Raw genomic sequence first — 23916 nt, forward strand, 5'->3', positions numbered from 1 at the left:
GCTGGGTCATATGGTAGTTCTAGGTATAGATTTCTAAGGTACCTCCATACTGTTCTCCATAGTGGCTGTACCAGTTTACGTTCCCACCAACAGTGCAGGAGGGTTCCCTTTTCTCTGCACTTCCTCCAGCACTTGTTATTTGTGGACTTATTAATGATGGCCATTCTGACTGGTGTGAGGTGGTTTCTTGTGGTATTTTTGATTTGCATTTCTCTAATAATCAGGGATGTTGAACATTGTTTCATGTGCTTGTTGGCCATCAGTGTATCTTCCTTGGAGAAATGTCTATTCAGGTCTTTTGCCCATTTTTCCATTGGGTTGTTGACTTGTTTGCCGATGAGCTATATAAATTGCTTGTATATCCTAGAGATTAAGCCCTTGTCTGTTGCATCGTTTGAAACTATTTTCTCCTATTCTATAAGTTGTTGTTTTGCTTTCTTTTTGGTTTCCTTTGCTGTGCAAAAGCTTGTCAGTTTCATTAGGTCCCATTGGTTTATTTTTGCTCTTATTTCTATTGCCTTGGGAGAATGACCTGAGAAAATATTCACGAGGTTGATGTCAGAGAATGTTTTGCCTACGTTCTCTTCTAGGAGTTTGATGGTGTCTTGTCTTATGTTTAAGTCTTTCAGCCATTTTGGGTTGTGCATGGTGTGAGGGTGTGTTCTAGTTTCACTGATTTGCATGCAGCTGTCCAGTTTTCCCAGCAATTCTTGCTGAATAGACTTTCTTTTTCCCATTTTATGCTGTTGCCTCCTTTGTCAAAGATTACTTGACCATAGGTGTCAGGGTTTATTTCTGGGTTCTCTGTTCAGTTCCATTGGTCTGTATGTCTGTTTTGGTGCCAGTACCACACTGTCTTGATTACTGTGGCTTTGTAATATTGCTTGAAGTCTGGAAGAGTTATGTCTCCTGCTTGGTTTTTGTTTCTCAGGATTGCTTTGGCAATTCTGGGTCTTTCGTGGTTCCATATAAATTTTTGGATTGTTTGTTCTAGTTCTGTGAAAAATGTCGTGGTAAATTGATAGGTATTGCACTGAATCTGTAGATTGCTTTGGAGAGTATGGCCATTTTTACAATATTAATTTTTCCAATCCAGGAACATGGAATATCTTTCCATTTCTTTAATAATATCTTCTTTAATTTAATAATATCTTCTTTAATTTCCTTGATTAATGTTTTATAGTTCTCATGATATAAGTCCTTTACCTCCTTAGTCAGGTGTATTCCCAGGTATTTGATTTTTTGGGGTGCAATTTTAAAAGGTATTGTATTTCTGTATTCCTTTTCCAATATTTCATTGTTAGTATATAGAAATGTGACTGATTTCTGAATGTTAATCTTATATCCTGCTACTTTGCTGAATTTGTTGATCAGTTCAAGTAGTTTTTGGGTTGAATCCTTAAGGTTTTCTATGTATAGTGTCATGTTGTCTGCATACAGTGACAGCTTTATCTCTTCTCTTCCTGTTTGGATGCCTTTTATTTCTTTTGTTTGAGGAATCTTCACACTGTTTTCCATAGTGTCTGAACCAATTTACAGTCCCACCAATGTGTGAGGGTTACCTTTCTCCACATTCTTATGAACATTCATTTTTTTTTTTTTTTTTTGTCTATTGAATGATAGGTATAAGGTGATATTTCATTATAACAGGTGTGAGGTGATATTTCATTGTGGTTTTGATTTGCATTTCCCTAATAACTAGTAAAGTTGAACATATTTTAATATGCCTGTATATATATATATATATAATCTGTATGTTTTCTTTTAAAAAATGTCTATTCAGCACCTCTGCCCATTTTTTAATTCAGGCTGTTTTGTTGCTGTTGTTGAACTGTATGAGTTCTTTGTATATTTTAGATATTAACCCCTTATCAGATATATGATTTACAAATATCTTCACCATTCAATAGGTTTCCTTTTCATTTGGATGATGTTTTCCTTCACTGTGCAGATGCTTTTTAGTTTGATGTAGTTCCATTTATTTATTTTTGCTTTTGTTTCACTTTGGAGTCCGATCCAAGAAACACTGCTAAGACATGTCAGTGAACTACCTGCCTATGTTTTATTCTAAGGATTTTATTATTTCATTTTTACTTTCAAATTTTTAGTTCATGTTGAGTTAATTTTTGTGTATGGTGTGAGATAGTGGTTTAGTTTTATTCTTTCATGTGCAGCTCTCCAGTTTTTCCAACACCATTTATTGAAAGACTATCCTTTCTCCATTGTGTATACTATGCTCCTCAGTCATATATTAATTGTATATATAAGTGGGTATATTTTTGGACTCTCTGTTTCACTGTTTATATTCATGGCAGTGCCATACTGTTTTGATAACTGTAGTTTTGGAGAATAGTTTGAAAGCAGGGAGCATGATACCTCCAGCTCTATACTTCTTTCTCAAAGTCATTAATATTTGAGATCTTATGTGGTTCTATAAAATTTTAGAGTGATTTTTTTTTCTGGCTCTGTGAAATATGCCATTGGAATTTTGATAGGGATTTCTTTGAATTTGTAGATTGCTTTGTATAGTATGGACATTTTAACAATATTTCCAAGCCATGAGCATAGAATATAACCATTTATTTGTGTCTCCTTCAATTTCTTATCAGTGTCCTACAGTTTTTAGAGTACAATTTTTTCACTTCCTTGGTATTTTATTCTCAGGTATTTTATTGTTTTTGATGCAACTGTAAATGAGATTATTTTTCTTAATTTCTATGATAGCTCATTATCCATGTAAAGAAATGCCATCGATTTCTATATGTTGATTTTTGTATCCTGCATCTTAATTAGATTCATTTATTAGTTCTAACAGTATTTTTGGTGTAGTCTTTAGGGTATTCTGTATATAGTATCATGTCACCTGCAAATATGACAGTTTGACTTTTTCCTTTCCAATTTGGATATCTTTTACTTCTTTTTCTTGACTTAAGTGCTATGTCGAGGTCTTCAAACATTATGTTGAATAAAAGTAGTGAGAGTGGGCAACCTTGTCTTATTCCTGATCTTAGAGGAAAAGCTTTTAGATTTTCATACTTGAGCATGATGTTAGCTGTGGGTATGTCATCTATGAGCTTTATTATGTTGAGTTATACTCCATCAGTGCCACTTTGTTGAGAGTTTTTATCATGAATGGATGTTGAATTTTGTCAAATTCTGTTTTTGCATCTTTTGAAATGACTGTATAATTTTTATTCACTTTGTTAATATGATGCATCATGTTGATTGATTTGTAGCTGATGAACTATCTTTGCATCTCTGTGATAAATCTCACTTGATAAGGGTGTATGATCCTTTCAATGTATTGCTGGATTTAGTTTGCTAATATTTTGTTGAGTTTTGCATCTATGATCATAAGGATATTAGCTGTAATTTTCTTTTCTTGTGGTGTTCTTGCATGGTCTTGATATCAGAATAATGATGGTTTCATAAAGTGTTTGGAAAGTTTTCCTTCTCTTTAACCTCTTGGAACAGTTTGAGAAAGACAGGAATTGAATCTTCTTAAATATTTTATAGAATGCTCCAGTAACACCACCTGGTCCTGGATTTTTATTTCCTGGGAGATTTTTGATTCAGTCTTCTTACTAATAATCAGTATACTCAGATTTTCTATTTTTCATGATTCAATTTTGGAAGATCGTACACTTCTAGAAGTTTATTCATTTCTTCTATGTTGTCCATTTTATTGGCCTGAATAAATTTTTTTGTATTTCTGTGATATGTGTAACTTCTCTTTCATTTTTAATTTATTTGAGCTCTCTTTTTTCTTTGTCCAGCTAAAAGTTCATTGATTTTGTTTATCTTTTCAAATAACCCAGTTTGTAGTTTCATTGATCTGTTGTTTTTCTCAGTCTCTATTTCTCTTGTTTTCACTCTGATCTTTATTATTTTCTTCCTTTGACTAATTTTGGGCTTCTTTTGTTCTTCTTTTTCTAGTTCCCTTAGGTATAAAGTTCTATTGTTCATTGGTATTTTTCCTGTTTCTTGAGGTGACCCTGTACTGCTATAATCTTCCCTCTTATAACTATTTTTTTCTGTAGGCCATAGATTTTGGTATGTTGTGTTTAATTTTTCATTTGTGTCTAGATATTTTTAAGAATTTCCTTGATGAATATTGGTTGTTATATAGTATGTTGTTTAATCTCCATGTTTCTGTGTTGTTTTGCTTTTTTTTTTTCTTGTCATGGATTTCTAGTTTCATACCACACTGTGGTCAGCGAAGGTGCTTGATATGATTTCAATCTTCTTGAATTTATTTATACTTGTTTTGGGATCTAACATATGATCTATCTTGGAGAATGTTCCATGTGCACTTGAGAAGAATGTATTCTGCTCCTTTTCAATGGAATGTTCTGTATATATCTATTAAGTCTACCTGATCCAATGTGTCATTTAAAACTATTGTTTTCTTAGTGATTGTCTTTTGGGATGACCTAAACCCTGATGTAAGTGGAGTATTAAAATCCCCTACTATTATATTGCTTTCAACTTCCCCCTTTTAAGTCTGATAACATTTGCTTTATATATTTTGATGTTCTTCCTTTGGGTGCATATACATTTATAAATGTCATATCTTCTTGCTAGAATGGTCCCTTTATCATTATGTAATAGACCTCTTTGTCTTTTCTTACAGTCTTTGTTTTAAAGTCTATTTTGTCTGACATGATTGTAGCTATATCAGCTTTCTTTTCATTTCCATTTGTATCAAGTATCTTTTCCCATCCCTTCACTTTCAGTCTGTGTATGTCCTTACTTCCAAAGTGAGCCTCTTGTGGGCAGCATATTTTATTTTTTAATCCATTCAGACACTCCATGTCTTCTGATTGGCAAATTTAGTCCATTTATACTTAAATAAATTATTGATAGGTATGTACTTATTACTTTTTAAAAATTTGCTTTCTGGTTGTTTTTGTAGTTCCTCTTTGTTTCTTTCTTCATCTCTTTCTCTCTTACCTTGTGCTTTGTAGTTTTCTTTAAAGTTCTTTATGGTTATGTTTAGATTCCTTTCTCATTTTCTTTTGTGTATTTACTGTAAGTTTTTTCCTTATTGCTACCTGTGAGTTTCACATGTAATTTCATTTGTAAATAGCTGTCTAAGTTGGTAGCAACTTAAACATATTCCAAAGTTTTATATTTTTACTCCCCCCTTGCCATGCTTTATACTTTTGATGACACATTTTGCATCTTTTTATGAATCCCTTAATGAATCATTATACTTTTAATTAACTTCATTACTTTTGTCTTTTAACCCTCATGCTTGCTTTATAAATGATTGATCTACTACCTTTATTAGATATTATCTTTATCAATGAAATTTTTGCTTTTATATGTTTTCTTTTTTTTTAAATTTTGTTTTTTTAGGGCACCCACAGCATGTGGAGGTTCCCAGGCTAGGGGTCAAATCAGAGTTGTAGCCACTGGCCAACACCACAGACATAGCAACACCAGATCCAAGCCACATCTGCAACCTACACCACAGCTCAGAGCAACGCTGGATCCTTAACCCACTGAGCAAGGCCAGGGATGAAACCTGGGTCTCATGGATAGTCAGATTTGTTTATGCTGAGCCATGATGGGAACTCCCTGTTTTCTTATTCTTAATTAATGTCACTTAGTTTAAACTTAAAGAGGTCCCTTTAACATTTCTTGCAGGGCCAGATTAGTGGTGATGAACTCTTTCAGTTTTTGCTTACATGGATGTTCTTAAACTCTTGAATTCTGAATGATAAACTTGCTGGTAGGGAATTCTTGGTTGGAAGTTTCCTTTTAAATGTGTCATGCCATTACCTTCTGGCCTGAAAAGTTTCTGCCAAAAAAATCTGCTGAGAAACTTATGATGTTTGTGTATAAGCTGTTTTTCTCTTGTTGTTTTTACAATTGTCTCTTTACCCTTGAATTTTACCATTTTAATTATAATGTGTCTTGATGTGTATCTCTTTGGGTTTATTTTATTTGAAACTCTCTGGTCTTCCAGGACTTAGATATCTATTTTCTTCCCTAGATAGGGAAGTTTTTAGCCACTATTTCTTCAAGTAATTTTTATGGCCCTTTCTCTCTCTCTTTTCTTTCTGGTACCCTTATAAGGTGAATGTTACCCACACTGATCTGTTCCAAAGATCCCTTAAGGGATCTTCACTTTAAAAATTTTTATTTTGTTGCTCTGTCTGGGATAGTTCTATTCTTTGTCTTTCCATCATGCTGATTTGTCCTTCTACCTCATCCAAGTTGTTCTTAAACTCCTTCTAATGAATTTTTCAGTTCAGTTATAAGTTCTGTTTGGTATTTTCCTATATTTTTCTAACTCTTCCTTGAAGTTCTCATGGAAGAACTTACATTCCTCTCAAGTTCAGTATCTTTATGACAATTACTTTGGAGTCTATCAGGTAGATCGCTTATCTCCATTTAGTTTAGTTCTTTTTCTAAGGATTTGTTTTATTCTTTTGATAGGAATATATTCCTCTGTCTCTTCGTTTTGACTGTCTATAATTGTTCCCACATATGAGATAAATCAGCAACCTCTTCCAGTCTTGAAGGAATGCCTTATGCAGAGATGTCCTGTGGGGCTCAGAAGCACAGTCCAAACTGGCCAGCAGAGCCAGGAGCTCAAGGGATATCCCTATATGAACTATGTGCACCTCTCTGTTGTGGCAGAGCTGTGACTGCTATGATGCATTGGTGGGTGGGACTGGCCCCTGATGGCTACAAGGCTGGGCAGAGGTGCAGGGGTGGGGCATGCCCACTGGCACTAGCAGGTTAAAGGAAGAATTCTGAAATGGCACCTGCCAGCACCAGCATTAGTAAGATTGCCTGAGATCATAAAAATTGCTCCCTTCAGTGTCTCAGTCCCCCAGGGAGTGCCCCAATTGGTTCCTGTTTCTCTGTGGGTTAATAAATGGGTCCCCTTTACCTAAAATCAGTGCATTTTTCATTGGTTTTGAGTTGAGAAAGTCTGTGTAGAAGCACTTTAAGAGTGATTTTTCTATTCACCAAAGTTCTATAGTTTTCCTGGACATGTTCCCTGTTAGTTTTCAAAGTCTTGTGTTTTGAGGGCTCATCTCTTTCACAGGATCTAAGGGTTGAGGAGCATGATGTAAACACAAAGTACTATCATTCACAGCAATAGTAGTAGCCAAGAGTCTCTACAGAGTATCTATGTACCTGCACTGATTCTCTGAATTCCAACTGCCCTTGGGTAGTGCAGAGAGCCAAGTGATACTTCCACAGAGAGTGGGTTATAGTGCACAAGAAATCTGAGCTCAGAGCAACCAAATCTTTTATAATGGGCAACCAACATGCCTGCACTTTTCTCTGGAGGGAAACATTATCTGTCTGTCAAGGCTACTTGCTATTTTAAAATCCTTATAAGATAATCCAGGACAAACAGAATTAGTGCCTCACTTTCAAGTCAAGCAGAAAGCCATGAAATTTTCTGACATTAATGAGTAGCACCTTTTATTTTACTCCTCAGAGCTTTCTGGCTAACAAGACTAAGAGGTACATATTCTTGCTAATAAATATATAGCTTTGCTTAAAAATGGAGCATCAAAGTTGAGATAAACTTTTTTTCCCTAGCCCTGAGTTATAAGGGGAAACAGGCTTTTGGGATCTTACTTAGAACATAAATTAAACATAATAAGTAATGTATTCTGAGTTTTGTACAATATAGGGAAATTTCTTTTCATATAGCCATATCTTACATAGATGTGGAAAAAAAATCAAGAAAAAATAAATCAAAACTCTGTGAAAATATTTTTATGAAGACGTTCTATATATTTAAACAGTAATAAAGTTTTAAATGTCTAATCTTCAATATGGTCATATTTACAGGGTATATACCTACAGCCAAAGTTTAGTCTAATGCAAATCATGAACAAGATAATACAGTCAACTGTTTGTTTTATATGTTCTACATTTATAAAATTCAGATGCCTCAATTTATCTTCCATTTTGATAAATAGAAGCACCTTATCAAACATATTAAAAAACAATCACCACCTATTTTGTTCTAGGCACTGTGCTATTTACTGCATATAAAGAGATGAATAGTACAGTTTCCACCTTCAAGATACATCCTAAACATCTCAAGTAGCTTGTGTGTCTTTAACTTATTTTCCTTGTCATTAGTCTTCATGGATGGCTTAATTCTATGAAGGGAGTTAAGCAGCTTGTTCATGCAAACCATTGGTAGGTAAATGGAAGCTATTTTACTTGGATCACATTTCATCACTGTTGTTTCATGAGCTTCTTAAGAGTGGCCCAATATAGTGGTGAATAGACAAATTTGGCTATTTAAATTAATCAAAATAAAAAATAAATCAATTCCTCAGCCACACTAACCACATTTCTAATGATCACTAGCCACATGTGGCTAGTGGCCAGTGTGTTGGACAGTGCAGCTATAGATAATTCCATCATTTCAGAATGTTCTATTAAATGGAACTCTTTCAACGTATGACTCTGCTTTTTAAAGGTACAGTCTTTAGTTATAAACTGAATATGTCCCCAGAGTTTGTACTCCTAATTTTTCATAACAGCAAATTCCTCAATATGTCAGACTAAATCCAAAATGAGGTAGATATACAGATATGCAGATGTATGGATGCATATACAGATATAGAAATAGACGTAGATATGAATATTTATTCTATACAAGTACCCAGTTCCTGACATTCTTTCTTAAGGAGGAAAAGGATCAATCAGTAATTAGTACAATCAACCCTCTGAACTTTACATCTGGAGTGGGTGATAGTTTCAGTAATTCTTTGTGGCTTCTACCCTATGATTGAAATTTTACTGGCTGCAGTATTTGTGATGGTTATTCTGTTGGAAAGTATAAAATCTGTAATTACTGCATTAGCTCACAGAAGAAATAGATAGGGTATGTGCTTTGTAAATGTCATTTGATATTTGCATGTGGCATTTAAATTCCTCCTAGTGGTAATACACCACAGAGATCTTTGTATTGTTTCTGAGTTGTTTCCTTTGTTAATTTTTATTCCACTTGCAGAAGGCATTTTAGGAGTTATTGGAAGAGTTAGAATTTTGTGTTTTATGCTACTGACATTCAGTAAGCTTAATAAAGAAATGACAATCCAAGAACTATGTGAGGCAATTTAATCTCTGATCTACTGTTTCCTTGAATTAATTACTGGAGAAAATAAAACAGGCTTCCAAAATCTGATCCTCAGAGTTCAAGGAGGGGGAACAAATAAAACAAGTACAGATGGACATAGTCAATTATATTACAAGTGGCTTAAATGTCATAATGAATGCATGTTCCCATGTAATATTTTTTGAACTGTACCATTAGTTTTTAGGGTTTCTATCAATCTGTGATTAGGATAAGTTTCACTTTATATGAGGAATCTTCCTCCTGTATGTAAGTCATCCATTTTGGTTCCTGGTATTGTTTCTTAATAGTATCTTCAATGGTCAGGTGTTTTTGAATTTTCATTATTATTATTAAAGGTGTTTATTTTCATGAGTGAAACTCATATTGAAAATCTTATCTGACTTTAAATATTTTTAAACTATGTGGATGCTCTGGTTTTGTTTGCTCATTTCTGTAATATAAGCAGGATCTTGCATTTAGTGATCCTCTGGCCAAATTTGGCACTTCTCTGCTTTACAGAATCCTTACTGGAGCTCTCAGTCATGTGCTCATCTGAACATTTTTCTCCCTTACATTCTCTTATAGTAAACAATTCAGTGTGATCTAACAGAATACATGAGAATTTAAAACTTCTACTGGACTTCCTTTGAAAAGTTTATTCATTTAAAATTGTAACTCAAAAACAAATTAAAGAACATAAATAAGAAAAAAATTTTTATTTCCTTAAAAGAAATATTCATAGTCTCCTCCCTACCCCCCAACAGAGAGAGGGACTGTGAACATCATGGTTAGATCCTTTATGTATATATTGTATACACATATCCATTTTTTGCAAATATAGGATCATATATGTTATTTTATAATATGAATATGAAATTTTTACTTCATTATCCTAAATATATTTCCCATGCTATAATTTCTTAATAAATTATATACTGTTCTAGAACATCATTTGTGAAGCAAATACATAATTTACTGAACTACCCACATCATGGACATTTTGCTTGTCTCTGACACTGTGGCTTTATTATCAACAACCTTCTGATTTGTTCATTCTATTACATATTTACTTTTTATATCAGTAGAGAAATTTCTGAACATTATTAGGAATAGCCAAATTTTAATATTCTTCTATTCTTTTATAGCAACCTACCTTAATTTTTCTCATGCAAAACAATAATTCAGAACTTATTTGACAAGGCCCAGTGGAATTGCTCATTTTCTCAGCATTCAGTTCCTCAGCTTTTTACTCACTTGCCAGTGCCTCTTTCCTATACTCCCTCTTGTATTCATGCTCTGTCTTCCTAAAAACCTACTCCTATATATTTTATTAACATGGAGGCATAATTAATTTAAAACAACTTAATGTTTTCCTTTATGAAGTTATTTGCACTTAACAGGGCTAAAAGCCTTACATTAACAAGATGAGGTTCTAAAGGAGGAATTGTAGGCATCTACAGAATGTTGTAAAGGATCCCTATGAACAAATCCTTTAATGTGTTGCTTATTCTTCTTATTTTAAGGCTTTGGGGGAATAAATGTTACTTGCTCTGTTTACCCATGGGTTAAGCTGCAAATATGCTTGTTATATCTCAAGTCCTTCATATGAGTCAAAGTGACAAACTAGAGAGTTAGCAACTTCAGGCAGAGATTACCTGTTGCTGTAATGCTGGGATGCCTAGCATTGTGCCAATCACATAACAGATACACAACAACTGTATGTTGTTTAATTGGTCAACTAACTGATTCAGGCTGTGGTCACTGATCTCTAGATATCTGCCTTTATTTGCTTTTGCTGCCAATTCCTGCAATTCTCTTATAGATGATAAGTAAGAGATGTTGTAAACTATGTTCATGGTTCTTTTATATGTAGAAGAAAGAATGGTCCTACAAAATCAGAAATATTTATATTCAGTCAAAGGGGGAGAGTAATGAGAAACAGTGGTGTAGAGGACAAACTCCATCCTCATTATGAAAAAATATGAACAAAACATGGCTCTTCCAACAGTCCAATAAGGGAGATAACTGTTTAAATAAGTGACTATTTTAAATGCAATAATATATTAATAGGCATGATAAAATGGTACAAAAAGAATGAGCCATGAACTTTCCCTGGAGCAGTCAGTGAAATATTTACTCAAGAGACTGCTTGAGATATCTGTCCCGTGGCTGGGAGGAAGGCTTCACAGAGGAGGGCACCAGCTACTTCACTGAATCAGGAGTTTGTGATGAGATTAACCTGGTGGAGTAGAAGGACTGGAGCTCACCATCTCTCATAAAAGCAACATAATTATAACAAACTACTGAACAACCTTCAACCAAATAGACTGAAAACTATCAAAAAAGATATCCTACTCCAGAAGACAAAGAGGAGGCTAAATCAAGACCACAGGAGGGGCAATTTTGTGATGTAAGCAACCCTACACCTACTGGGTGGGCAGCCCACAGACTGAAAAATAACTGTCTTGCAGAGACTCACCTATAGGAGTGAGAGTTCAGAGCCCCTGAGGATCTAGCATTGAGAGAAGGAGTCCCCAGAGCATTTGGCATTGAAGGCCAGCGGGGTCTGTGTGAAGGAGCTCCATGGGACTGGGGAAAATGGAGATGCCATTCTTGAAAGGAACACACAGCTTTCATGTGCACTGGGTCCTAGGGAAAAGCAGAGACTCCATAGGAATCTGGGTCAGACCTGCTTGCAGTTCTTGGAGGACCTCCTGAGAAAACAGGGGGTGACTATGGCTCATTGAGGGGGAAGGACATTGAAGGCAAAGGTCTTGAACTCCTCTAGAGGTGGCCATTTTGGAAAAATCTGGCCCCACCCATCAGGCCTGAGAATCCCAGGCAAAATAACAAACCACCAGGTGGGAACACAGCCAACCCATCAGCAAACAGGCTAGCTAAAGACACCCTCCACCCCATGCACATAGCCACCTCTAATCTCACCCAGAGACAAAGTCCCACACATCTGATGAGGTTACTAGCAGATTTTTCAGCTCCAACTACCCATGGGCAGGCATGAGTCCCTCCCATGGGGAAGTCTACAGCAAGTCCCTGTACCAACTTCAGCCACAAGGGGGGGCAGACATAAGAAGCAAGAGAGGCTACAACTCTATTGTCTGCAAAAAGAAGACCACACCAAGAATCTATATAAAATGAAAAGGCAGAGAATTATGACTCAGAAAAGGAAACAAGAAAAAAACCCAGAAAAACAGCTAAGTGATCTGGAGATTATCAACCTCCAAGAAAAAGACTTTAGACTGATGATTGTAAAGATGATCCAAGATCTTGGAAATAAACTGGAGGCAACAAATGATAAATTACAAAAAAAAAAAACTGCAATAAATACAAGATTTAAGGATTAAGCAAGCAAAGATGCAAAATATAATAACTGAAATAAAAAATTCATTAGAAGTAACCAGCAGCAGAATACAGGAGGCAGAAGAACAAATAAGTGAGGCAGAGGACAGACTCGTGGAAATCACTGATGTGGAACGGAAAAGAGAAAAAAGATTGGAAAGAAATGAAGGCAGTCTAAGAGAACTCTAGGACAATGTCAGATGCACAAACATATGTATTATAAGGGTGCCAGAAGGAGAAGACAGAGAGAAAGGGCCAGAAAATAATATTTGAAGATATAATAGCTGAAAACTTCCCTAACATGGGAAAGGAATCACTCACTCAAATCCAGGAAGAATAACAAGTACCATATAAGTTAAACCCAAGGAGGAACCCCCTGAGACACATATTAATAAAACTGACCAAAATTAAACACAAAGAGAAAATATTGAAAGCAGCTAGGGAAAAGAAAAAAATAATACAAAAGAGGTTATTGGCAGATTTTTCAGCAGAAGCTATGCAGGCCAGAAGGGAGTGGCACAATATACTTAAAGTGATGAAAGGAATAAACCTCCAGTCAAGATTACTCTGCCCAGCAAGGCTCTCATTCAGATTTGAAGGAGAAATCAAAAGCTTTACAAGACAAGCAAAAGCTAAACCAGCTTTATAACTAGTACTAAAGAAACTTCTTTAGGTGAAAAAGAAAAGGCCACCACTAGAAACAAAAATACCACAAATGACAAGGCTCATCAGTAAAGGCATGCTATAGTAAAGGTAGGAAATCATCCACACACAAATATGCTACCAAAATCAGAATTGTGAGAAGAGGAGGGTACAAATGTAGGACACTGGCGATAAGAGACCAACAACTGAAAACAACAGAAAATTAAAAGGGAAACTGCTTGAACAGGATGTTAAAGGATGATAAGTGTCTGTTTAGGTATATGGAAAAAGAGTAAGGGCCACTGTACAAAAGGGTGAAAAATTGTATCAAGTTCAATAAATGGTAAATATTATGATCCTTGAACACAAACTATTAGGCACAGAGTGGCAGAGGATCAAATCAGATTTATCACAGTGTAATTATTCCAGAGGCCTTGTGTGCTATGCTAAGGAGCCAGGAATTATATTCTCTAGGCCAGTGGCTCACTATCCCAGCCACACATTAGAACTGCTTGGGACGATTTTCAAAAATACAGATGCCTTGGGCCCACCTACATGTGTTTGAAGGGGTAGCAGAAATGTTAGTTCAACTTTAGATGGGACAAGTTGGGGATAACTGTGAGGCAAGGGAGATGGAGATGGAAATAATGTATGAATGGTGGGTTACTTGAGTCTGGAATTTGTAGAAAGCTGTTAGCCCTAAATTACTGTGGGTTCAGAGATTGCATAGTGCATTATCCTAACTCTGTGTAAAATTGTGCTTGAATCTTGATCTAAGGACACACCAGCTCCATAAACTTGGGAAAATTACTTCCCTTTGAGCTTTAGTTTCCTAATTTGGAAATGAAGCCGCTATAGGAGCCAGATGAGATATAAGTGAAAGAGTGCTTTGGAAAGTATTATGTGACTGTGCAGTTTTATTATTATCATTAATGACTGGTGTATATATAATGGAAATATTTTCTTAGTGTGCACATGGTACAGAAGAAAATATCAGACCAGGATCAGGTAATTCATCTTCAAATCTCAGTATTGTTATTATCTACCTGGGCTATTTTGGGTACTTGATATCACTCCTATACTTCAATATCCATAGAGTGAAAATTGGATGAGACCAGTGGTTTCAAAACTCTGCTCATTAGAGTCTTAGCATTTTTCATTGAGATACCCAGGTGCATGGAGAGACTACAATAGTCATACTTTCAGCTGACTTATGTATTAGATTTTTCTGTAGGGTTCTTTAAAAGAAAATGTTTTAAAGCTAGGAATAGAAAAGTCTGAAAACTTTTGAGTTAGATGATTGTCTTTCCTTCTGGAATATCCTATGGTTCTACAGTATTGTAAATGTTCCAGCATCTCCAAATTCCTGCCCTCTCCACAAGGTTGTGTGGAGGAATAGCTATGAAAAGCCTCCCAAAGTTGTAAGATAATTCTCTAAAGTTCCTTATTGGCAATATCCAGAAACCAAGTGATGTTATACCCATATCCATACTCTATCAATTATTTTATTCTTTATGTTTTACATATAAATATTGCAGGACAGGTATGAAAATACTCATCACACATGCCAGCCCTAGTGGCTGCCCAGACCCTGTGATGACCTGGTTTCTATGTCTGCATTTGGGTGACCCCCACAAAAGAAAGCTGTGATAAACTATTAATTTCTAAATTAAGCACAGAAAGAAGCACATGTATTAATATTTTTCACTCCTCTTAGAAGCAAAAAACAGCTTGGTTACCAAACATGCCTCCAACTTTTGCTTTTGCATACAGGGGGTTTATGCCTGTGGGGAACTATGCCTAAATTTTATAGCTGAGCTCTCTCTTGTGGCAGGGAGTTCTTTCCTATTAAAAAATTTGTATTCAATAAATGTAAGGGAACTTCCTCGATCTGAAAAAAGGGCATCATCTTAGTGATGAAAAATTTACTCCCATGGTCAGGAACAGAGTAAGGATGTCTTATTTCATCACTTCTATTTAAGAGTACTGGATGTTCGCACCAGTGTGATAAAACAATAAAAACTTTCTAGCAAAAGACTTTTATCCCAAATATATAAAGAATTCTTATAATCCAGTAAAAAGAAGATCAACAACCCAATTTAAAAATGGGTAAAAAGATTTTAACAGACATATCATCAAGGAGGATATGTAGATGTCAAATATGCACACAAAGATATGCACAATATCATTAGTCATTGGTGAAATGCAAATAAAAACAGCAACGATATATCCCTACATATCAGCTAAAATGGCTAAAATAAAAAAGACTGTCTATGCAAAATGTTGGTGAAGACCAGGATCAACTGGAACTCTCATACACTGCTGGTGGAAATGTAAAATGATATAACTACTTTGGAAGGTAATTTGGCAGTTTCTTAAAAAGTTAAATACATACCTACCATACTACTCGAAGTTTTTACTCCCTCCTAGGTATTTACCCAAGAAAAACAAAAGCAAATGTTGACTCAAAGACTTTTACATTATACTCATAGCCACTATATTGTAAATAGCCCCCAATGGAAATAACCTGAGTGTCCACACTGCCACCTGTCTGCTAGGTAAATGAATAAACATACTGTGGTACAGGCATTGAATGGAATACTTCTCAGCAATAAGAGGATACAACTACTGATATATACAAAAAACAGGGATAGATCTCAAAATAACTTTTAAAGCAAAAGAAGCCAGATAAAACTAAAATACTACGTAATTTTATTCATAAAAATTCTAAAAATATAAATTAAACTATAATAACAGAGAACAGATCATTGGTTGCTTTGGGACAAGAGAGGTGGGATGGCAGAGACCAGGGAAGAACATGATGAAAAGATTACAAAGAGACATGAAAAAACTTTTTGGGGTGATGAATATGTTCATTATTTTGATTGTGGTGATGCTTTCATGAATCTATATATAGGTTAAAAACTCACCAAACTATAATTTTTAAATATATGGAATTGACTGTCAACTAGACTTCATTAAAGTTAAAAATTAAAAAATTTAATTACCTGTCATTTTTGGTGACTGTATTAGCCATCTAGTTTTACTTCATTAGAAAGAAATTCATCACTTGCTGTGGAAGTTGAGCAAGTTTCTAACATCACTGGGATTCAGTTTTCTCAATTCTGAGAAACAGTTGACTTCTACAACGATGAAAGGTCCCTTTCATCATCTCTAGCCTATGATATATAAGCCACATTCAAGAAGATGGAGGAAATCCTATACTCTGATACTTAAATTCTAATGTTAAAACCAAAAAATTTTTTTTCTGGGATAGGGGACATTTGACATCTAGACTATGACTCTGACACTTGTACTATCAGCTGCTATGGATTCTTTTATTGATTTTTCAGCTTGTGAGGTGTCTGTGGAAGATTCTGCCTGAGCCCAGGCTGAGTTGGTCCCAGGATGATAATCAACTGACAGGAGGATCTGAAATATCTGAGTGCCCTGGGTCACTTGAGGTTTCTTTTTAGAACTTATACAATTAATATACATTTGGAATGTCCATGAGATTGAAATTGATGTGGGATAAAAAGACAAAATGCTTTAAAGTTTTATTCTAAAAATTCTTAAATGTGTATAGACAATGCTTTCTAGAATTATAGGAATTGAAAGGAATGTGAGTAATTTTATTAGTATTAATCTTTATTTTCCAAACAATAATTAAAAAAACAAACTAATAAATAATGTTAGCATTCATTTAATGCTATTTGGTTCCTGGTACCATGCTTAATTCTTTGAATATATCATTTAATACTCAAAACTTTCAATATCATATTCACTTTTTCACACACACACACAAAAATGAAGGACGCCACTACTGAGAAAAACACCCAGTGTCATAGAGCTAGTGAAGTGCCAGGTACTAACTATTTTCACCACACTATTTACAGATCATGAATTTAACCTGAGCCAAGTGGGTTTTCAAATCTGTTTCATTCCACTTCTGACTTATAGACTGGCCTTCACAAAGCCACTAATCCTCTTCACATTCTGGGATCTGTGCTTTGAAAATGAAGATAATGATTTTCTTAAAACCCACACTCCGAGTACATAAGAAACATGACAATCAGATGGCAAAGAAAATCTACTTGTATTGATAGTACCATCCTCCATAAAAAATTCAAAAATAATTTTTATAGGTTTGGTAGTTGTCATTTATAGATATATCCCAATGTCAACCAAATTAACCTTGCCTTTTTTTTTTTTTTTTTTTAAGGTTAACATAAAATCAACTCAAGCCCTCTATCCTTTTAGGAAGTAGAAAACCCACCACCTTTCCTCACCATGTGCCCTTCAGAGAGCTGTTTATTAACTGGCATTTTCATGGACACCAGTAGTTCCCATTTCCTATTCTAGCTGAACTCTGAGTCTTATTGTTTTATCTCATCCTCAATGATTATTCTTTTTGCTCTTCTTATACAAAATAGGGAGGGGCAAAGACTTTTCCTTGATTTCTCCAAAATAATGTCAATTTCTATAGATGACTTCTCTGAAGTTTTACGACAATGGAATAGGGGAGTTTTAACACAAAATTACACACAAAGCATTTTAAAACATTAAAATTCCTTCAGTAGCCCTATTAGCAGCAATTATTCACCAACTTGCTTTCTTCAGGCTCTAGTCTTCCACCATATAATTTGAGCACTTCTTCTGTGTAATCAACATCTCTGTCATTTTTCTCTTCCTCACCGAAATCCCCAAATTTGATATAATGTTCCATAGTGAACAGTTTAGCCAGTACTTTCATATATTTCCTTCTAAACTAAACCTCTATCCTCATCTTCTATACTAATAGGCAAGTTTCATTTTCAAAACATTTGTCTCCCTAAGAGGAATTCACATGCCGTTCACTGATATAAGCTTTTAAAAACCTCATTTCATATCTAATGTAACTTTGCTAATTTGCAGTTACTTGTCTACTGACCTTAATACAAACCAGAAAGTAGGCATAAATGGTTCCCAGGAAGCCAAAGTCACCATCACAGGCAATTTGTTTATAAAAAGAAAATTGTATAGTAACAGTAGTGATAAAAATAAGGAAAACATTCAAAGAGTTTCTCTTAGAGCTACATATAAATCAATTAAATTAGAACACTCCCTCACAACACAAACTCAAAATGGATTAAAGATTTAAATATAAGACATGACACCATAAAAATCCTAGAAGAGAACACAGGCAAAACATTCTAGGACATAAATCATAGCAATATTTTCTGAGATCAGTCTCACATGGCAAAAGAAATAAAAGCAAAAATAAACAAATAGGACCTAATCAAACTTAAAAGATTTTGCACAGCAAAGGAAGCCATCAACAAAATGAAAAGTCAACCTGCAGAATGAGAGAAAATATTTGCAAATGATGCTACTGACAAGGGATTAATTTCTAAAATATACAAACAGCTCATACACCTAAATATCAAAAAAAAAGAGAACCCTATCAAAAAAATTGAGCAGCAGACCTAAATAGACATTTCTCAAAAGAAGACTTTCAGAAGGCCAACAGGCACATGAAAAGATGCTCGGCATCACTAATTATTAGAGAAATGCAAATCAAAACCACAATGAGGTATCACCTCACACCAGTCAGAATGGCCATCATTAAAAAGTCTATAAATAATAACTACTGGAGAGAGTGTGGAGAAAAAAGAGCCCTCCTAACTGTTGATGGAAATTAAATTAGTGCAGCCACTATGGAAAACATTATAGAGGTCCCTTAAAAAACTAAAAATAGAGTTACCATATGATCCAGCAATCTCATTCCTGGCATATACACAGAAAAGATGAAAACTCTAATTTGAAAAGATACATACAGCCCTATGTTCAAAGAAATGTTGTTTACAACAGCTAAGACATGGAAACAACCCAACTGCTTATCAATAGACAACTGGTTTAAGATGCAGCAAATATATACAATGGGATACTCAGTCATAAAAAAATAATGAAATATTTGCAGTGATATGGATAGACTTAGAGAATATCATATTAAGTGGGGTAAGTCAGAAAAAGACAAACATTTTATGATAATCAACTATATATGAAATCTAAAAAGTAATACATCTATATACAAAACAGAAATAGAGTCATAGACATAGAAAACAATATATGGTTACCAAAAGGAAAACGGAAGTGGGGGAGGAATAAATTAGGAATATGGGATTAACAAATACAAACTACTATATATAAAACAGATAAGCAACAAGGACTTACTGTATTGCACAGGGAACTATCTTATAATAACCTGTAATGGAAAATAACCTGGAAAAAATAAAACTGAATCACTTTACTGCACACCTGAAACTAACACAATATTTTAAATCAATTATAGTTCAATTTTTAAAAAAGAGCTTGTCAAACTATTACATTTACAGTGGATAAGCAATGAGGTCCTACTGTATATCACAGGGAACTGTGTCCAATCTCTTGGGATAGACCATGATGGAAGATAACATAAGAAAAGGAATTTGTATATATATGTATGACTGAGTCACTTTGCTGTGCAACAGAAATTGGTGCAACATTGTAAATCAACTATACTTTAATAAAAATAAAATAAAATAAGATCTTGTCCTTAATACAAAAGAACCCTCAAAAGTTGAAGTTCTTTTAGTAAAAAATGCTTACTTTCATTGTTTAAAAAATGAGTGTAAATAAGGAATATTAAGAACAGTTCCTGGATCTGACATGCTCTCAGGTATGATTAAAATGGATTAATGGATTAATTTATCATTAGATGAATGAATGATTAGAAAATAGCAATCATGATAAAATAAGATATGGTACACTTAAAGAAAAGCCAACTCTGCTTCACAAATAGGAAAGAAAAGACAGACACTTAGACATTACTGAAGGAAAAAAACAAAAACAAAAAATAACCACCATTGGAATATAAAAGCTTTGAATCCTCTTTTTAACTGGTAACCAGTAGAGAAGTATGAAGTTTTAATTTAAATATTTGAAACTCACTGTTACTTTTAAGTCCAACACCACCAGCTAGAATATGAAATAAATTTTGTAAAAGTACCTAGTTGAAATATTTACATATTCTACTACAATATTTTAATAAATGTAAATAAAAGGATTAATTACTGACTTCCTACTTTGTACAGCAAAAACTTCAAGAAGGAGACACCAAGGACCTAGGCTTTAAAGGATGAATAACATTTACAAAATTTAGATCCATGGGCACTCTAGGTAGAGGAGGCACAAAAGCCAAGGCACAAATGTGCCAATTACTTTTTATTCCACCAGGAGGACACTAAGATCACTGTAAATGAGTAAAATGTAGCTCCTGGAATGAAAAATTGAGAGGTCACTACTCCAATGAAAGAGCGATAGTATGATTAAGCTAAAATAAGTATTTCTTTGGAGTACTGGTACAATAGATTAAAAGTCCTGAATTTTTTTTTTTCTTTTTTTTTCATTTTTGAGGAGGGTTAAAGGGGCTTGGATTTTGGAGAAGGAAGCAACAGAGGTAAGTTATTAACAAAAATATGTACATTTAACTAAAAAAAATTACAGGTCAGTCTTATGATGTGACTAATACCTTTGTTTAATATAAGTGTCTGGAACACATTTTTCTCTATGTATTTATATTAGTATTTATTATTTCCTCATTATATGAATGTTACATTACCTATCAACTAACCCCAATTACCAGGAACATCTAGACTTTGTATATAGGAAAATGAATAATATACTTCAGCAGTCCAGTGCCCATTCCAAGAAAGAATGTGTTCACTACGTCTCCCAAATGTCAGGCTATTGTTCCATTCTCCTTCAATTCAGAGATCTTGTCTAACACAGACTTTGAAGCCAGGGAATTTTATTTTTAGGAACTCACCTAGGCCACTAGGGCTCTCTCCATGATCCATACTTTAACGTAATATGCTAATGTTTGAATACTGAAGTTTTCTAAACAAAGTTTTCTATGACCTAGCCACAAGTACACACCATATTAGCAACTCATTAAATTCAATTTAAACCTCATCAGTGCCTTACTTCAAGTCCTAAAAAGACCTGAATAAAAAAAATAAGAATATATTCTGAAGAGTATTGGGTTCTACCTTTTTATATTCTAAGAGTGCATTCCTTTCACAAATTCAAATGCTGTACTTTCCGGGCTTAACCTCTATCTCAAATTGTCAAAATGATAACACTGTGTTTGGTAATTTATTTTACTATATTCGATATACTTTCTATTGTTTCTATTGATTTATTCTTCCTAGCAACTACATATGGTGATCAAATATTTAATTGTGCGACTTTCCTGTTTCGCCTTCAAGGAGATAGTGTAAATTGTAATCAAAATTATAATTTTAAAAAATCCTGGAGTTCCCATCGTGGTGCAATGGTTAATGAATCCGACTGGGAGCCATGAGGTGTGGTTCCATCCCTGCCCTTGCTCGGTGGGTTAAGGATCCGGCGTTGCCGTGAGCTGTGGTGTAAGTCGCAGACGCGGCTCAGATCCCGCGTTGCTATGGCTCTGGTGTAGGCTGGTGGCTGCAGCTCTGAGTGGACCCCTAGCCTGGGAACCTCCATATGCCGTGGGAGAGGCCCTAGAAATGGCAAAAAGACAAAAACAAAAAAAAAATCCTCATAAGACAGCATTATGAACTTTTAACATGAAAAAGGCATAAAGGATTTAGCAAATCTGCTCTTGTTCCCATAATGAAACTTTAAAAATAAGATCTAAAGTAGAAAATAATCTTTAAAAACATACACAAACAACAATAATGACAAAAGCTGAGCAAGAAATAGAACGAAATAGAAGTTTGGAGACCAACAAAAATTTCCATAGTGTGCTCAGAAAAATTAAGGATGAGTTTGCTGAATTAAATAAAACTTGTAAGGCTTAAATGTTTTCCACATGGATTTCCCCAAATATCACTCTCTTCTTTCCACCCTCTTTCTTAGCCTGGAAAAGAACAGTGGTGGAACTTCTGCAGAGATTCTTATACATTGTGAAAATTTCCTAATCAGCTTTCTAGAAGATACAGAATCCCAATTACTATCATATCTTAATAGTATTTGGAATCTGATTCATCCAAACCTTGTCAACATGCCATTTGTAGTAAAAATAAACAGGATGATTTCCTGTATTTCTGAACACATTTAAGCTTTTTTGTACCAGAAAAATATATCCTATACCAGATTATTTTCTAGAACCTTTTGCATTTTCCTGCAACCCTATGATATTCCTCCCCCTCCATGTGTAACACCACCCCTTTGCTCCAGTTTCTTTTAGTCCCAGCACAACTGCACCAACAGCATTTTTCATGGAGGCAGTAAATAGGCTACTCCCGAACAACCAACTATTTTGCAGACTTTCTCCTCAAATTTAACTCCTAAATGCCCAGAACACCCACCTGAGCCGATACATTCTGTATCTTTAGATGAGAAAGATAAATCAATTCCACAGAGAGCAATATGAAATCTACAATTGAAATTTAGAAGCAAAATCAAACCCCTTACCCTTTTTTATAGGACTAGAAGAAACTGTATGTGCTTAACTGGTGACAGTGAACTTGCTCTCGTGCCAATGAAATTAATCTTGAAGCTGATGTAAACTGTGCCTAACTTCAGTGTAGCAGCTCCCTCTGCTATTATCTGATAGCCACCACTTCAGAGATTCTTCTGGCTTTGTGCTATGGACATTTGCTTCCTATAAAGATGGTTGATTGGATAGTCTGACTTTGTGAAGGTTAGGTAAATTTTTTTTTCTCATACAAGTTACATGCACTTGAAATTGAAATTGGATATGATTCAGAAAAGACTTTTCTGCCCATGTGACCTGTGCATTATTTACCAGGTGTAGATATCTTAGGAAGATGGAATCTATGTTTTAAGTCATTTTGGAAGCTTAAGTAAGTCCTAGGTGAACTTGAAGGCTGGATGAGTCAACCAGAATTTTAGAATTGGCCAGACTTACTTTGGAGCCAGGATTTGCAGCTGGCAACTGGGCAATGGTTCAGGAGGAAGCTGATGCTAAAAGGAAAAAAAAAAAAAAAAAGTATGAGACTCACATGCTTATAATCAGCACCTAACCTCTTTAAAAAATACCCCTGATTTTCCTTGTGGTGGTTTCTTTTTTCCATCCAAATGGTTTCTGGATGTTAACTTTAATCTGATTTCACCAGGACACCAATGTGGTGAGAACAAAGGTCAAGGCAGGTGAGTAGCCTCCAGATTTTTTATCTGAGCTCCAATCATTCACTGGTGCCTCTGGCTGAAAAACACCAGAAACATGAAAGGGATGGAAATAGCTAAAAGCAAATTTAAGAAGCTGGAATGCTCAAATCTATTATATATTCCTATTAGAGGAAGGAGAAACTCAGAACTTAATGTGTAACCTGAGAAGGAGAAGTTGGTAGAAGAGGGGGAGGAGGAGGAAGGAACGTGGAGGAAGAAGGGGAGAACAGGGGAAAAGGTATGAGCTTTATCACTTGATTAGAGCTAGGTCCTCAGCTTTAGCTGTTTTGCTATCATAACTCCAACATCACCTCAGTAACTCATAACAATAACATTTCTTTCTTTCTCTTCCTCCATGTCTATTACAGGTCAACTGCTGTAACTGCAGAACTAGCCTCAAACTGGCCCTATCTTGTTTCTAACAAGATACTGAATTATTTTGTTCAAAGACAGCAGAACAAAACCACAAGGCTTGCAGCCAAAGCATGCACAGAGGAGATCTTGACCTCAAACAATACCCAGAACCAAAGTTTCTCCCCCATGCCCTCCTGGAACCAAATGCTTGGACATGCCTGGAATCTGAACTCTGGAATCAGAAGCGGAGGGTCTAG

At 35.0% G+C, this 23916-nt stretch overlaps 1 protein-coding gene across 1 annotated transcript in view; it reads right to left on the reverse strand.

The window, feature by feature from the left end:
• Window positions 1–23916, reverse strand: part of PEX5L (peroxisomal biogenesis factor 5 like) — a 782439-nt gene that overhangs the window by 418449 nt on the left and 340074 nt on the right. Inside the window, exon 6 of the mRNA XM_084990388.1 lies at window positions 23046–23101. The gene's annotated coding sequence lies outside the window, so the exon portion shown is untranslated. The remainder of the gene's footprint in view (window positions 1–23045; window positions 23102–23916) is intronic.

This window comes from Sus scrofa, chromosome 13 (assembly GCF_054392235.1).
Source record: "Sus scrofa isolate SSC_HxYL_T2T_F1_AM1 chromosome 13, Sscrofa_HxYL_maternal_Yorkshire_Landrace_v2.0, whole genome shotgun sequence".
NCBI classification, from domain to species: domain Eukaryota; kingdom Metazoa; phylum Chordata; class Mammalia; order Artiodactyla; family Suidae; genus Sus; species Sus scrofa.